The sequence below is a fragment of the Salvelinus fontinalis genome, chromosome 4, assembly GCF_029448725.1.
Source record: "Salvelinus fontinalis isolate EN_2023a chromosome 4, ASM2944872v1, whole genome shotgun sequence".
NCBI classification, from domain to species: domain Eukaryota; kingdom Metazoa; phylum Chordata; class Actinopteri; order Salmoniformes; family Salmonidae; genus Salvelinus; species Salvelinus fontinalis.
The window spans coordinates 60,675,963-60,694,015 of NC_074668.1; positions in this window are offsets into that span (position 1 = coordinate 60,675,963).

Below are 18,053 nucleotides of genomic sequence, written 5' to 3' on the forward strand. Positions count from 1 at the left end.
CTGGTTTGTTTATTATATTGTCTTATTTATACTGATACTTAAGTGTATTTTAGCAATTACATTTACTTTTGATACTTGTATTTAAAAGCAAATACTTAAGTCAAAGTGTTTTATTGTGCTAGCACATCAATGATGGAAACAGTATCATAAAATAGTCAAACTTGCTTAATATAGGGTTTTGGAGCAGCCACAGTTCAACTCTACAGTATTACGTTTCTAGTGGGTTAACTACACATCTGGGTGTTGCCATGCTTATGCAATCACAGTTGGAGTTGTCCGTCTTTCATTTGTGCAGTCACATCTTTTGGCAACAGGTATGACGTAGGGGTTGGCCCCGGATGGACAGCCTTCCAGGTAGACCTCGTAGGACCACTCCTTGAAGTTTCACACCCCCTGGGAGTGTGGCAAACGTTTGCTCTGATAGTTCAGATCCTGCCAACGACCGCATTCATACCAGTAAGTTGAAACACTGGCCTGGTCCCGGATCCGTTGTGACGTATAGTCAACTAATGGCATGGCAATAACCATAGGACTTGGCAAGACAGCTCAAACCGGTCTGCAATTCGGGTAATGGAAACCATTTTTTTTTTTTTATTGCGTGATTCATTGTGTTACTCTTCTGCTGCCATTTGTGATCCTCACAGAACACAAATATAAATGCAACTTGTAAAGTGTTGGTTACATGAGCTACAATTTTAAAAAATCCAGAAATGTTCCATACACATGTAACAGTATAACTTTAAACCGTCCCCTCGCCCCGACACGGGCGCGAACCAGGGACCCTCTGCACACATCAACAACTGACACCCACGAAGCGTCGTTACCCATCGCTCCACAAAAGCCGCGGCCCTTGCAAAGCAAGGGGCAACCCTACTTAAAGTCTCAGAGCAAGTGACGTAACTGATTGAAATGCTACTAGCGCGTACCCGCTAACTAGCTAGCCATTTCACATCCGTTACACTCACCCCCCTTTCAACCTCCTCCTTTTCCGCAGCAACCAGTGATCCGGGTCAACAGCATCAATGTAATGTAACAGTATAACTTTAAACCGTCCCCTCGCCCCGACACGGGCGCGAACCAGGGACCCTCTGCACACATCAACAACTGACACCCACGAAGCGTCGTTACCCATCGCTCCACAAAAGCCGCGGCCCTTGCAAAGCAAGGGGCAACCCTACTTAAAGTCTCAGAGCAAGTGACGTAACTGATTGAAATGCTACTAGCGCGTACCCGCTAACTAGCTAGCCATTTCACATCCGTTACACACACACAAAAATCTTATTTCGCTCCAATTATATGCACAATTTTCTATGTTTCATTTTCTGCCATTCTGCATTATGGTTTTTGCAATATTCCACTTGTTTTGATTAGATGCACAATTTTTTGCCTCCTGAGGTTAAAGAGGAACTGTCGTGCCTTCTTCAACACACTGTCTGTGTGGGTGGGCCATTTCAGTTTGTCAGTGATGTGTACGCTAAGGAACTTCTCCACTGCAGTCCCATCGATGTGGATGGGGGGTGCTCCCTCTGCTGTTTCCTGAAGTCCACTATAATCTCCTTAGGTTTGTTGATGTTTAGTGTCAGGTTATTTTCCTGGCACCACACTCCCAGAGCCCTTACCTCCTCCCTGTAGGCTGTCTCATCGTTGTTGGTCATCAAGCCTACTACTGTTGTGTGTTCTGCACACTTGATGATTGAGTGGGCGTGCTTGGCTACGCAGTCATGGGTGAACAAGGAGTACAGGAGGGTGCTGAGCATGCACCCTTGTGGAGCCCCAGTGTTGAGGATCAGCGAAGAGGAGGTGTTGTTTCCTACCTTCACCACCTGGAGGTGACCCGTCAGGAAGTCCAGGACCCAGTTGCACAGTGCGGGGTTCAGACCCAGGGCCTCAAGCTTAATGATGAGCTTGGAGGGTACTATGCTGTTGAATGTTGAGCTATAGTCAATGAACAGAATTATTACATAGGTATACCTCTTGTCCAGATGGGACAGGGCGTTGTGGTGGCGATTTGCATCGTCTGTGGATCTATTTGGGCAGTAAGTAAATTGAAGAGGGTCTAGGGTGGCAGGTAAGGTGGAGGTGATATGATACTTGAATAGTCTCTCAAATCACGTCATGACAGAGGTGAGTGATATGGGGTGATAGTCATTTAGTTCAATCACCTTTGCTTTCTTAGCCCCCATTGTCCCTGTACCTATCTCGAAGCATGTGGGGACAACAGACTGGGATAGGGAGAGATTTGAATATATCTGTGAACACACCAGCCAGCTAATCTGCGCATGCTCTTAGGACGCGGCTAGGGATACCATCTGGGCCGGCAGCCTTGCGAGTGTTAACACTCTTAAATGTCTTACACGGAACCCAAACAAGCTCTGCGCGTACGCCATCGTGCAAAAAATGTATTTTGTCCACCCACACCAAACGCGATCACAACACGCAGGTTAAAATATCAAAACAAACTGAACCAATTATATTATTTCGGGGACAGGTCGAAAAGCATTAAACATTTATGGCAATTTAGCTAGCTAGCTTGCACTTGCTAGCTAATTTGTCCTTTTTAGCTAGCTTGCTTTTGCTAGCTAATTTGTCCTGGGATATAAACATTGAGTTGTTATTTTACCTGAAATGCACAAGGTCCTCTACTCTGCCAATTAAACCACACATAAAACGGTCAACTGAATCGTTTCTAGTCATCTCTCTTCCTTCCAGGCTTTTTCTTCTCTTCATATTGCGATTGGCAACTTTCATAAATTAGGTGCATTACTGCCACTGACCTCGTTCGTCTTTCAGTCACCTACGTGGGTATAACCAATGAGGAGATGGCACGTGGGTACCTCCTTCTACAAACCAATGAGGAGATGGGAGAGGCAGGACTTGCAGCGCGATCTGTGTTGGAAATAGAACTGACATCTATTTTAGCCCTTGGCAAAGCAGACGCTCGTTGGCACGCGCGAGCAGTGTGGGTGCAATAATTGAGTAACTAAATAACTAATAACTAAATTTATTTTGCAACGAGCGGTGTAGTCAGCCTGTAACTCACGTCGGCCACGGAGAAGGAGAGCCCACAGTCCTTGGTAGCGCGCCGCATCGGTGGCACTATTATCCTCAAAGCGAGTGAAGGTGTTCAGCCTGTCCGGAAGCAAGACGTCGGTGTCCGCAACGTGGTTGGTTTTCCTTTTATAATCCGTGATTGTCTGTAGACCCTGCCACATATGTCTTGTGTCTGAGCCGTTGAACTGGGACTCATCTTTGTCCTTATACCGACGTTTAGCCTGCTTGATTACTTCGCAGAGTGAGTAACTACACTATTTGTATTCTTCTATATTCCCAGTCGTCTTGCCCTGGTTAAATGCTGTAGTTCGTGCTTTCAGTTTTGTGCGAATGCTCCCATCTATCCACGGTTTCTGGTTGGGGTAGGTTTTAATAGTCACAGTGGGTACAACATCTCCTATGCACTTCCTGATAAACTCATTCACTGTATCGGTATGTGTGTCGATATTATTTTCTGAAGCTACTCTGAAGATATCCCAGTCCGCGTGATCAAAACAATCTTGAAGCGTGGATTCCCGATTGGTCAGACAATGTTGAGTAGTCCTCACCACAGGTGCTTCCTGTTTGAGTTTCTGCCGATAGGAGGGGAGGAGCAAGATGGAATCGTGGTCCGATTTGCCGAATGGAGGGTGGTGGAGGGCCTTATAGGCATTCTGAAAGGTAGTATAGCAATGGTCAAGGGTTTTAGGAGCGCGAGTACAGCAATCAAAATGTTGATAGAATTTCAGGAGCTTTTTCCTCATTCGCTTTGCTAAAATCCCCAGCTACAATAAATTCAGCCTCAGGATATGTGGTTTCCAGTTTGCATAAAGTCCAGTGTAGTTCTTAGAGTGCCGTCGTGGTATTCGCTTGGGGGGGGATGTAGACCGCTGTGGCTATTATTGACAAAAACCATCTCGGGAGATAGTACGGTTGGCATTTAATTGTGAGATATTCTAGGTCAGGTGAACAGAAGGACTTGAGTTCCTGTATGTTATCACAGTTACACCATAAGTCGTTAATCATAAAACATATACCTCCACCCTTCTGCTTCCCGGAGAGATGTTTGTTCCTGTCGGCGCGATGTACTGAGAACCAAAATGGCTTTACAGAGTCAGACAGTATATCTTGAGAGAGGCATGTTTCCGTAAAGCGGAATATGTTACAATTCCTGGTGTCCCTCTGAAAAGCAACTCTCGCCTTGAGCTCATCAATTTTATTATCCAGAGATTGGACATTAGAGAGTAAAATACTCGGGAGCGGTGGGTGGTGTGCACACTTCCTGAGTCGGACCAGAAGACCGCCTCGTACCTCTCCTTCACCGGCGTTGTTTTGGGTCAGCCTCTGGAATAAGTGTGATTGCTCTCGGGAGAGCAAACAAAGGATCTGCTCCAGGGAAGTCATAATCCTGGTCGTAATACTGGAAGTTCTGGTGAGTTACCGCCACTCTAATATCCAATAGTTCTTCCTGGCTGTATGTAATGACACAAAACAATTCCTGAGCTAATAATGTAAAAAAAAAATAGTACATAAACAAACAAAATGCTACAGAGTTGCTTAAGAGCTAGTCGCGATGCTGCCATCTCCGTCGGTGCTATTGTGTGACAGCATATTTCTGTTTGTTATAAGGCCCTTTTGTGAGGAAAAACTCCTTCTGATTGGCTGGGCCTGGCTCCCCAGTGGGTGGGCCTATGCCCTGCCCAGGCACGTGAAATCCATAGATTAGGTCCTATTGAATTTATTTCAATTGACTGATTTCCTTATATGAACTGTAACTCAGTAAAATCTTAGAAATTGTTGCATGTTGTGTTTATATTTTTGTTCAGTATTTATCAAACGGTGTAGTATAATTAATGATTTAGCTCAATTAGCACATAGTCCTAGTCAATGAAATTAAACAGCAGAAACTGTAGCATGGCTGCATTACAATATATTACACAACAGCTCACATGCAACATAATATAACTCAATGTAAGGAAAAACAATTGAAACCTTCTTAGATAAACAACAGTGTTGTGTTCATTAGGGCACTCAACAGAGATCTTTTTGTATCAGATAAGAAAGATATGTCCAGGTAGGCCCTCCCTGTTTCAGTCCGTCTTGTCCAGTTTGGTACCTAATAAACACACAACCATAAATAAGTACTGTCTATCCCATTTTCGCTACCGTTGTCTCGCACAGCCCGGCGCATGTGGTGATGGTGATGCTTCCGTGACTGTCCTCTCTCTCCAGGGTGATGGTTATGATGTTTAGTCGGCAGCCACATCTGCAGTCTGTCCCCGCCCTCACTGGTGTCATCCACAGTGTTGCCTTGATGGCCAGCTGCAGCGTCCTTAAGTGGGTGCAGGACATAATGCTTCCACTAGAAGAACAGGTCCCTTCAGGTATCTGCTACAGTAGGGAAACACTTAGGGACCATACCGCGCACGTGCGTTCGTGTTTGCCATCGCACACATGTTGATTTTGTCCACCCACACCAGACGCAATCAGGACACACAGGTTGAAATATCAAAACAAACTCTGAATCAACTATATTAATTTGGGGACATGTTGAAAAGCGTTAAACATTTATGTCAATTTAGCTACCTAGCTTGCTGTTGCTAGCTAATTTGTCTTGGGTTATTTTACCAGAAATGCACAAGGTCCTCTACTTTGACAATTAATCCACCGATAAAAGGGTAAACAGAGTTTTTTTCTAGAAATCTCTCCTTCTTCAGACTTCTTCTTTGGACATTATATGGCGGTTGGCAAACAATTTTAAGGTGCATTACCAACAACTGGACTGGAGTGTGGACCTCAGTTCATCTTTCAATCACGCGACACGAGCGGTGTGGTCAGCATGTTACCAATTGGGAGATGGGAAGGGCGGGACTTGCATAGCGTCACAAATAGAACCAAGTTCTATTTTAGCGCCGGGCTACTCAGATGCACACGAGCAGTGTGGGCGCAATGATTTGAATAACATGTATTTGTACATTTATTTTGCAACGCGAGCGGTGTGGTCAGCATGTTACCTACATGCCATCTCCTCATAATTGTTTTGTGAGTATAAACCTACGTCGGTGATTTAAAGATGACTTGAGGTCCACACTCCAGTCCAGTTGGTGGTGGTAATGCACCTTAAAGTTGGTTGCCAGCCGCCATATAAAGTCCAAAGAAGAAGAAGAAGCCTAAAGAGGAGAGATTACTAGAAACTAATTCGGTTTACCCTTATATCTGTGGATGAATTGTCGGAGTAGAGGACCTTGTGCATTTCAGATAAAATAACAACCTAATGTTTATATCCCAGAACAAATTTGTAACGGCATTCCTCCTCCTCTTCATCTTCGGAAGAGGAGGAGTATTGAGGGAACCAAGGCGCAGCGTAGTGAAATGACATTTTATTAACGAAAATACGAACTTGAATAAACTAACAAAAATAACAAACGGTGTAGACAGACCTAGACGACGTACTTACATAAAACAAGAAAACGCACGAATAGGAGACATAGGCTACACAAACCGAACAAACCGTAAACAGTCCCGCGTGGTGAAACAGACACAGACACGGAAGACAATCACCCACAACGAACACTGTGACAACGCCTACCTAAATATGACTCTTAATTAGAGGAACGCCAAACACCTGCCTCTAATTAAGAGCCATACCAGGCAACCCAAAACCAACACAGAAACAGAAAACATAGAATGCCCACCCAACCTCACGTCCTGACCAACTAACACACATAAACTAACAGAAATAGGTCAGGAACGTGACAAAATTAGCTAGCAACAACAAGCTAGCTAGCTAAATTAACATCAATGTTTATTGCTTTTTGACCTGTCCCCAAATTAATGTAGTTGGTTCAGAGTTCGTTTTTATATTTCAACATGCATGTCCTTATCGCATCTGGTGTGGGTGGACAAAATCAACATGCGCACAATGGTGCATGCGGACGTGCCCGAGCGGTCTGGTCACCATGTTTGGTCACACTTTAAACAACGTTTATCTTATAAGGCCTTCAGACTCCCTTTATAAGGGCACCCCAAATCATTAAGTGAATGTAATCCTATATGAAGGGTGGCATATAGGATCATCAAAAGTCATGCAATAAATTCTCGGATAACCCAAAGATTCCTAGATGCCCTTCCAGACTATCTCCGCCTACCCAAGGACGTCAAAGTACAAAAATCAGTTAACCACCTAACTGAGGAACTCAATTTAACCTTGCACAATACCCTAGATGCAGTCGCACCCCTAAAAACCAAAAACATTTGTCATAAGAAACTAGCTCCCTGGTATACAGAAAATACCCGAGCTCTGAAGCAAGCTTCCAGAAAATTGGAACGGAAATGGCGCCACACCAAAATGGAAGTCTTCCAACTAGCTTGGAAAGACAGTACCGTACAGTATCGAAGAGCCCTCACTGCTGCTCGATCATCCAATTTTTCCAACTTAATTGAGGAAAATAAGAACAATCCAAAATGTTTTTTTGATACTGTCGCAAAGCTAACTAAAAAGCAGCATTCCCCAAGAGAGGATGGCTTTCACTTCAGCAGTGATACATTCATGAACTTCTTTGAGGAAAAGATCATGCTCATTAGAAAGCAAATTACGGACTCCTCTTTAAATCTGTGTATTCCTCCAAAGCTCAGTTGTCCTGAGTCTGCACAACTCTGCCAGGACCTAGGATCAAGGGAGACACTCAAGTGTTTTAGTACTATATCTCTTGACACAATGATGAAAATAATCATGGCCTCTAAACCTTCAAGCTGCATACTGGACCCTATTCCAACTAAACTACTGAAAGAGCTGCTTCATGTGCTTGACCCTCCTATGTTGAACAAAATAAACGTCTCTCTATCCACCGGATGTGTACCAAACTCGCTAAAAGTGGCATCAATAAAGCCTCTCTTGAAAAAGCCAAACCTTGACCCAGAAAATATAAAGAACTATCGGCATATATCGAATCTCCCATTCCTCTCAAAAATTTTAGAAAAGCTGTTGCGCAACTCACTGCTTTCCTGAAAACAAACAATGTATACGAAACGCTTCAGTCTGGTTTTAGACCCCATCATAGCACTGAGACAGCACTTGTGAAGGTGGTAAATGACCTTTTAATGGCGTCAGACCGAGGATCTGCATCTGTCCTCGTGCTCCTAGACCTTAGTGCTGCTTTTGATACCATCGATCACCACATTCTTTTGGAGAGATTGGAAACGCAAATTGGTCTACACGGGCAAGTTCTGGCCTGGTTTAGAGCTTATCTGTCGGAAAGATATCAGTTTGTCTCTGTGGATGGTTTGTCCTCTGACAAACCAACTGTAAATTTCGGTGTTCCTCAAGGTTCCGTTTTAGGACCACTATTGTTTTCACTATATATTTTACCTCTTGGTGATGTCATTCGGAAAAATAATGTTAACTTTCACTGCTATGCGGATGACACACAGCTGTACGTTTCGATGAAACATGGTGAATCCCCAAAATTGCCCTCGCTGGAAGCCTGTGTTTCAGACATAAGGAAGTGGATGGCTGCAAATGTTCTACTTTTAAACTCGGACAAAATAGAGATGCTTGTTCCAGGTCCCAAGAAACAAAGAGATCTTCTGTTGAATCTGACAATTAATCTTGATGGTTGTACAGTCGTCTCAATTAAAACTGTGAAGGACCTCGGCGTTACTCTGGACCCTGATCTCTCTTTTGACGAACATATCAAGACTGTTTCAAGAACAGCTTTTTTCCATCTACGTAACATTGCAAAAATCAGAAACTTTCTGTCCAAAAATGATGCAGAAAAATTAATCCATGCTTTTGTCACTTCTAGGTTAGACTACTGCAATGCTCTACTTTCCGGCTACCCGGATAAAGCACTAAATAAACTTCAGTTAGTGCTAAACTTGGCTGCTAGAATCTTGACTAGAACCCAAAAATGTGATCATATTACTCCAGTGCTAGCCTCTCTACACTGGCTTCCTATTAAGGCAAAGGCTGATTTCAAGGTTTTACTGCTAACCTACAAAGCATTACATGGGCTTACTCCTACCTATCTTTCCGATTTGGTCCTGCCGTACATACCTACACGCACGCTAAGGTCACAAGACGCAGGCCTCCTTACTGTCCCTAGAATTTCTAAACAAACAGCTGGAGGCAGGGCTTTCTCCTATAGAGCTCCATTTTTATGGAATGGTCTGCCTACCCATGTGAGAGACGCAGACTCGGTCTCAACCTTTAAGTCTTTATTGAAGACTCATCTCTTCAGTAGGTCCTATGATTGAGTGTAGTCTGGCCCAGGAGTGTAAAGGTGAACGGAAAGGCACTGGAGCAATGAACCGCCCTTGCTGTCTCTGCCTGGCCGGTTCCCCTCTCTCCACTGGGATTCTCTGCCTCTAACCCTATTACAGTGGCTGAGTCACTGGCTTACTGGTGCTCTTCCATGCCGTCCCTAGGATGGGTGCGTCACTTGAGTGGGTTGAGTCACTGACGTGATCTTCCTGTCTGGGTTGGCGCCCCCCCTTGGGTTGTGCCGTGGCGGAGATCTTTGTGGGCTATACTCGGCCTTGTCTCAGGATGGTAAGTTGGTGGTTGAAAATATCCCTCCAGTGGGTTGGGGGCTGTGGTTTGGCAAAGTGGGTGGGGTTATATCCTGCCTGTTTGGCCCTGTCTGGGGGTATCGTCGGATGGGGCCACAGTGTCTCGCGACCACTCCTGTCTCAGCCTCCAGTATTTATGCTGCAGTAGTTTATGTGTCAGGGGGCTATGGCCAGTCTGTTATATCTGGAGTATTTCTCCTGTCTTATCCGGTGTCCTATGTGAATTTAACTCTCTTTCTTTCTTTCTCTCTCTCGGAGGACCTGAGCCCTAAGACCATGCCTCAGGACTATCTGGCCTGATGACACTTTGCTGTCCCCAGTACACCTGGCCATGCTGCTGCTCCATTTTCAACTGTTCTGCCTGCGGCTATGGAATCCTGACCTGTTCACCAGATGTGCTACCTGTCCCAGACCTGCTGTTTTCAACTCTCTAGAGACAGCAGAAGCGGTAGAGATACTCTGAATGATCGGCTATGAAAAGCCAACTGACATTTACTCCTGAGGTGCTGACCTGTTGCACCCTCGACATCCACTGTGATTATTATTATTTGACCCTGCTGGTCACCTATGAACATTTGAACATCTTGGCCATGTTCTGTTATAATCTCCACCCGGCACAGCCAGAAGAGGACTGGCCACCCCTCATAGCCTGGTTCCTCTCTAGGTTTCGTCCTAGGTTCTGGCCTTTCTAGGGAGTTTTCCCTAGCCACCATGCTTCTACACCTGCATTGCTTGCTGTTTGGGGTTTTAGGCTGGGTTTCTGTACAGCACTTTGAGATATCAGCTGATGTAAGTAGGGCTTTATAAATAAATTTGATTTGATTTTGTGTGTGCCACATTTGCCAAAGCACCAGACAAAAGTACCTCACCTGTTGTGTCACTTATATTATATGATACATTTTATTAATTCATTTACAACCTGAATATGAGTATGGCCATAATGGCAGGTTTCCTAACTAAGATTTCTCAGACCACATAACATTCCCTCTTGGTCTCCCAAATGAACATTTTATGTATCATTTCAATCAGTGATTCACAACCGCTCGGAGGGCATTGCTGTGGATCTGTTAAAGATGTTTGTCAGAGATAATGCCATCAATATCTGAGATATACAGATGCGCAAAGAGAGATTCTAATCAAATCACATGAGTCATTTTCTATTTGGTCATGAGCCAAAACCAATAGTAGATTTGGGAGGAAAAAGATAGTATACTGTTGGAAGCTACTTCACTCAGAATAGATTATTCTACATCAACATAGCCCTCTTAGATCAAATTTATCACCAAAATGATGTTGAATTAGATTACATGAAATGTTCAGATTAAATTGTCAATTAGTTTATCAAATAATCTGTGCTACACTGAGTCTTTTGAAATTAGGAAAAATGTATTGTTATTGTATTATTATTTTATTCCATTACAAAACGCTACAGCCAGGGTACCAAAGCAAATTAGAATGTGAAAAGGGGAGACAATTAAGAGATTACATTTGTACAGTACATCTCAAAATCTTAATTTAAATATCAAATCTCATGAAAGGCTTTCAACTTTTCAACAATAGTAACAATTTAACATTCACACAATATAAAACCAATTAGAATTCAAATGAACATGACACTATCAATTTATCAATGGCATTTTTCTTATATTTTTCTTCTATTCAGATTAGTCACATTGAAAAGATCTCGGTAAGTGATGAAAATGTTTTCCAACTATTCTAAGCGCATACTGCCTTGGAACCCTTCCAAATCAAGTTATTCCTCTCTCCACAAGTTGTATCATCTATTTTGAGCATGACAAATACAAAAATTACAGTCAAACATAAAGATTCAGGGGTAACACGCATGCCATTCAGATATTCACTCGCTTACACACACACACTAAGAAATGAAATTTAGAGGCAGAGATAGTCAATGAAATCAGCAATGAACACAAGAGTCTGCAAAGTCAACATGCTCACCTGTTGGGTTCTCCCTTTTGATTTAGTGACCAAGAAGGGTTGCCCCAGCTCTGTTATCCTCTGCACGTATAAATATTATCATAAGGGTATTGCTCCATATATGATTGCTTTAATCCGACAAGGACCTTTCTTATACCTTGCAAGGGGGTGGACTCAAATATGTTATGCTCTGTTGCCTTGGAATAGTGAGATTTTTCCTACCTGTCTGTCTAAGTGTAAATATAGAGGTTTAGCTCTTTTGGTACGTGGATAGGCTCAGGTCTGTAACTCAAGGTCAATTCACCCACACAAGGGGAGCAAGCTCCCGCCTTTAGACGATCTGTATCAAAACACAAGGCAGAATGGCTTAAATGGATTAGCAATGTGTGTGCTCCCACTAGAACCAACATGTAACACTGCCAACGCATGGAAAACCCATATAACGCCTCCATCTCCTATAATGTAGGTGCCTGTCAGCCCCCTCTCACAAAGAGGACAGCACACCAAATCCTCTGTCATTTCAGAATCGAAACAGTGTTGTCTGCACTATAGATATTCCTTGGATACATTAATATGTAACAGAGATGGTTGTGTGACTACACTTGTTGAAGTCCTGTCTATTTGACCAATGCCTATAAAGGCACTTGGTTGACAATTCCATTCTGTGGTGTATCATAATTATTGCATTCTCCTCTGAACCATTGGCTGCCTTTATAAGTTCCCGATGCATAAGATGGCTAAATCGAGACGTATCTCTAAAGAATCTTATTTGGCATAGCTTAATTTTCATGAGAAAGTGCAATCATTTGACTAAGCCATTATTCAGTTTAATATTAATCCTTTTCGAGGGGAATATGCTAATTAAGTGACTCTAGTATTTTATAATTTCTGACACCTTCACCAACCATGCTCACACTTGAAGATAAATTCTGTGTTGGGAAAAGTACCCAATTGTCATACTTGAGTAAAAGTAAACACCTTAATAGAAAATGAGTAAAAGTCTAGAAGTATTTGGTTTTAAATATACTTATGTATCAAAAGTAAAAGTATAAATCATTTCACATTCCTTATATTAAGCAAACCGTCTTCTTTTTTTCTTTTTTTTCATTTACGGATAGCCAGGGCCAGGTGCACACTCCAACACTCAGACATCATTTAGAAACAAAGCATTTGTGTTTAGTGAGTCCGCCAGATCAGAAGGCAGTAGGGTTGACCAGGGGTGTTCTCCTTATAAGTCTGTGAATTGGATCATTTTCCTGTCCTGCTAAGCATTCTTTAAAAAAATGTATTTCACCTTTATTTAACCAGGTAGGCTAGTTGAGAACAAGTTCTCATTTGCAACTGTGACCTGGCCAAGATAAAGCATAGCAATTCGACACATACAACAACACAGAGTTACACATGGAATAAACAAAACATACAGTCAATAATACAGTAGAAATATAAGTCTATATACAATGTGAGCAAAGGAGGTGAGATAAGGGAGGTAAAGGCAAAAAAAGGCCATGGTGGCGAGGTAAATACAATATAGCAAGTAAAACACTGGAATGGTAGATTTGCAGTGGAAGAATGTGCCAAGTAGAAATAAAAAGAATGGGGTGCAAAGGAGCAAAATAAATTAAATAAATACAGTAGGGGAAGAGGTAGTTGTTTGGGCTAAATTATAGATGGGCTATGTACAGGTGCAGTAATCTGTGAGCTGCTCTAACAGCTGGTGAGGGAGATAAGTGTTTCCAGCTTCAGAGATTTTTGCAGTTCGTTCCAGTCATTGGCAGCAGAGAACTGGAAGGAAAGATGACCAAAGCAGGAATTGGCTTTGGGGGTGACCAGTGAGATATACCTGCTGGAGCGCGTGCTACGAGTGGGTGCTGCTATGGTGACCAGTGAGCTGAGATAAGGCGGGGCTTTACCTAGCAGAGGCTTGTAGATCACCTGTAGCCAGTGGGTTTGGCGACGAGTATGAAGCGAGGGCCAACCAACGAGAGCGTACAGGTCGCAATGGTGGGTAGTGTATGGGGCTTTGGTGACAAAATGGATGGCACTGTGATAGACTGCATCCAGTTTGTTGAGTAGAGTGTTGGAGGCTATTTTATAGATGACATCACCGAAGTCGAGGATCGGTAGGATGGTCAGTTTTACGAGGGTATGTTTGGCAGCATGAGTGAAGGATGTAACCCATTATAAACTCAGCAAAAAAATAATCGTCCTCTCACTGTCAACTGCGTTTATTTTCAGCAAACTTAACGTGTAAATATTTGTATGACCATAAGATTCAACAACTGAGACATAAACTGAACAAGTTCTACAGACATGTGACTAACAGAAATTGAATAATGTGTCCCTGAACAAAGGGGGGGTCAAAATCAAAAGTAACAGTCAGTATCTGGTGTGGCCACCAGCTGCATTAAGTACTGCAGTGCATCTCCTCCTCATGGACTGCACCAGATTTGCCAGTTCTTGCTGTGAGATGTTACCTCACTCTTCCACCAAGGCACCTGCAAGTTCCGTGACATTTCTGGGGGGAATGGCCCTAGCCCTCACCCTCTGATCCAACAGGTCCCAGACGTGCTCAATGGGATTGAGATCCGGGCTCTTCGCTGGCCATGGCAGAACACAGACATTCCTGTCTTGCAGGAAATCACACACAGAATGAGCAGTATGGCTGGTGGCATTGTCATGCTGGAGTGTCATGTCAGGATGAGCCTGCAGGAAGGGTACCACATGACAGAGAAGGATGTCTTCCCTGTAACGCACAGCATTGAGATTGCCTGCAATGACAACAAGCTCAGTCCGATGATGCTGTGACACACTGCCCCAGACCCTGACGGACCCTCCACCTCCAAATCGATCCCGCTCCAGAGTACAGGCCTCGGTGTAATGCTCATTCCTTCGACAATAAACGCACCCGTTGAGACAAAACCGCAACTCGCCAGTGAAGAGCACTTTTTGCCAGTCTTTTTGCCAGGAACTTATAAAAACATTACCGGCCATTTTATCTGATCATAATCCCATTCTTTGTACATTTCAAATCTTCCCAATGAAAACGTGTGTGCTGAGATTGAGGTTTAATAATACTTTACTACACAACTCTTGACTTAATCTTTTAGTTTAGATCCAATTTAAAATATATTTTTAAAATAAATACCACTCAGTGGAGGACTCAACTATGGTATGATTAGCTGTAAAAGGTTTCATAAGAGAAAACACTACACATCCTCTAATTATCCTCTAATTTACAGAAATTAAGGTTTCAGAAAATCAGTGAATTGGAAAGTCCTTGTAAAATCCTGGAAGACTCTTAAAAACAACTATTCAACAGAGAGAGAAATTGAGCTAAAAACAAGTAGACTGGAACTAACTGACCTTTTATTTTATTTGACCTTTATTTAACCAGGTAGGCCAGTTGAGAACAAGTTCTCATTTACAACTGAGACCTGGCCAAGATAAAGCATAGCAACACAGAAAAAACAACAACACAGAGTTACACATAAACAAACGTACAGTCAATTAAATTAAAATTCAAATAGAAAGATCTATGTACAGTGTGTGCATATGTACAGTTGAAGTCGGAAGTTTACATACACCTTAGCCAAATACATTTAAACTCAGTTTTTCACAATTCCTGACATTTAATCCCAGTAACAAATCCCTGTCTTAAGTCAGTTAGGATCACCACTTTATTTTAAGAATGTGAAATGTCAGAATAATAGTAGAGAGAGTGATTTATTTCAGCTTTTATTTATTTCATCACATTCCCAGTGGGTCAGAAGTTTACATACACTCAATTAGTATTTGGTAGCATTGCCTTTAAATTGTTTAACTTGGGTCAAACGTTTCGGGTAGCCTTCCACAAACTTCCCACAATAAGTTGGGTGAATTTTGGCCCATTCCTCCTGACAGAGCTGGTGTAACTGAGTCAGGTTTGTAGGCCTCCATGCTCGCACACACTTTTTCAGTTCTGGCCACAAATGTTCTATAGGATTGAGGTCAGGGCTTTGTGATGGTCACTCCAATACTTTGGCTTTGTTGTCCTTAAGCCATTTTGCCACAACTTTGGAAGTATGCTTGGGGTCATTGTTCATTTGGAAGACCCATTTGCGATCAAGCTTTAACTTCCTGACTGATGTCTTGAAATGTTGCTTCAATATATCCACATAATTTTCTCCCTCATGATGCCATCTATTTTGTGAAGTGCACCAGTCCTTCCTGCAGCAAAGCACCCCTCCCAACCACCCCTGTGTTTCACGGTTGGGATGGTATTCTTTGGCTTGCAAGCCTCCCCCTTTTTCCTCCAAACATAACAATGGTCATTATGGCCAAACAGTTATATTTTTGTTTAATCAGACCAGAGGACATTTCTCCATAAAGTACGATCTTTGTCCCCATGTGCAGTTGCAAACCGTAGTCTGGCTTTTTTTATGGTGGTTTTGGAGCAGTGGCTTCTTCCCTGCTGAGCGGCTTTTCAGGTTATGTTGATATAGGACTCGTTTTACTTTGGATTTAGACACTTTGTACCTGTTTCCTCCAGCATCTTCACAAGGTCCTTTGCTGTTGTTCTGGGATTGATTTGCACTTTTCGCACCAAAGTACATTAATCTCTAGGAAACAGAGCGCGTCTCCTTCCTGAGCGGTATGACGGATGCGTGGTCCCATGGTGTTTATACCTACATACTATTGTTTCAATATATCCACATTCATTTTCTTCCCTCATGATGCCATCTTTTTTGTGAAGTGCACCAGTCCCTCCTGCAGCAAAGCAACCCCACAACATGATGCTGCCACCCCCGTGCTTCACGGTTGGGATGGTGTTCTTCGGCTTGCAAGCATCCCCTTTGCGTACTATTGTTTGTACAGATGAACGTGGTACCTTTAGGCGTTTGGAAATTGCTCCCAAGGATGAACCAGACTAGTGGAGGTTTACAATTTTTTTCTGAGGTCTTGGCTGATTCCTTTTGATTTTCCCATTATGTCAAGCAAAGAGGCACTGAGTTTGAAGGTAGGGCCTTGAAATACATCCCCTGTTACACCTCCAATTGACTCAAATAATGTCAATTAGCCTATCAGAAGCTTCTAAAGCCACAACATAATTTTCTGGAATTTTCCAAGCTGTTTAAAGGCTGATATCTGATCCTACAAAAATAAATGCAACTTTTAGAGCGTAGTATTCAGATTTATATAATTCATCACATAGCTTTGATACTTCTGCTTGTCGGCAGTTCTTGAAGATCCTTACGTTGCCCAAATGCTCTCACTTTATCTGAACTGAAAGCTGGTCTTTTAAATATGAAGAAAGATAAAGCTGGTATTGATGGAATACCTCCTGAACTCATTCTCAACTCACTTGAGAAAAGGACAATTCTACAGAGACATCAATACAGCTATTATATCCCTAATCTCTAAGAAAGGAAAAGAACTCACAAATTGTGCTAATTTTTGGCTAATCAGTTTAATCGGAAAAGAAATGAAGATGTATGCCAAAAGTTCTAGCCATGCACCTAGAGAAAGTTATTAACAAGCTCATACATCCTGACCAAACAGGGTTTATTAAGGGTCATCAGGCAACCGATAACATGCACCGCCTGTTTCATGTGGTTCCTGAGGCTTCCAATCTGGATACCCAGTGTGCTGTGTAATCATTATGTAGCCAGGTGGTAAAAGAGCATAGCTGTATTAATTTATATACACTAGATGGCACTGTCCCTTTAAGAGATCCATAAATAAGGTGTGCAAGCGGTTATGGGATTGCGCATGCGCAGTGTGTAAGAGTGAGAGCAAGCAATTACACTGGAGAGCTGATGAAATCCATCGTGGGTCCAACATTACTTTAGATGGAGTGACATGAGGATGTTAGCTTCTTGCTAGCTGAATACCAGGGCTCTCAGAACCACATTGTGGTGTTGATGATAATATTATTTGAAGCTGTTTGTTTTGGAATATTTGTATCCTGTACAGGCTTCCTTCTTTTCACTCTGTCATTTGGGTTAGTATTGTGGAGTAAGTACAATGGTGTTGATCCATCCCCAGTTCTCTTCTATCACAGCCATTAAACTCTGTAACTGTTTTAAATTCACTGTTGGCCTCATGGTGAAATCCCTAAGCAGTTTCTTTCCTCTCCAGCAATTTAGGAAGGATGCCTGTATCTTTGTAGTAACTGGGGATATTGATACACAATCCAAAGTGTAAATAATAACTTCACCATGCTCAAACTGATATTCAATGTCAGCTTTTTTTTTTTACCCATCTACCAATAGGACTCAAGACATTTCAGCTTTTAATTTTTTATACATTTGTTTAAAAAAAAAAGTTAAACAGTTGCACTTTCAAATGATGGGATATTGTGTGTAGGCCAGTGACACACAATCTAAATGGCATATATTTTAAATTCAGGCAGTAACACAACAAAATGTGCTCTTTCCATGACATAGACTGACCAGGTGAATTCAGGTGAAAGCTATGATCCCTTATTGATGTCACCTGTTAAATCCACTTCAATCAGCTGAGATGAAGGGGAGGAG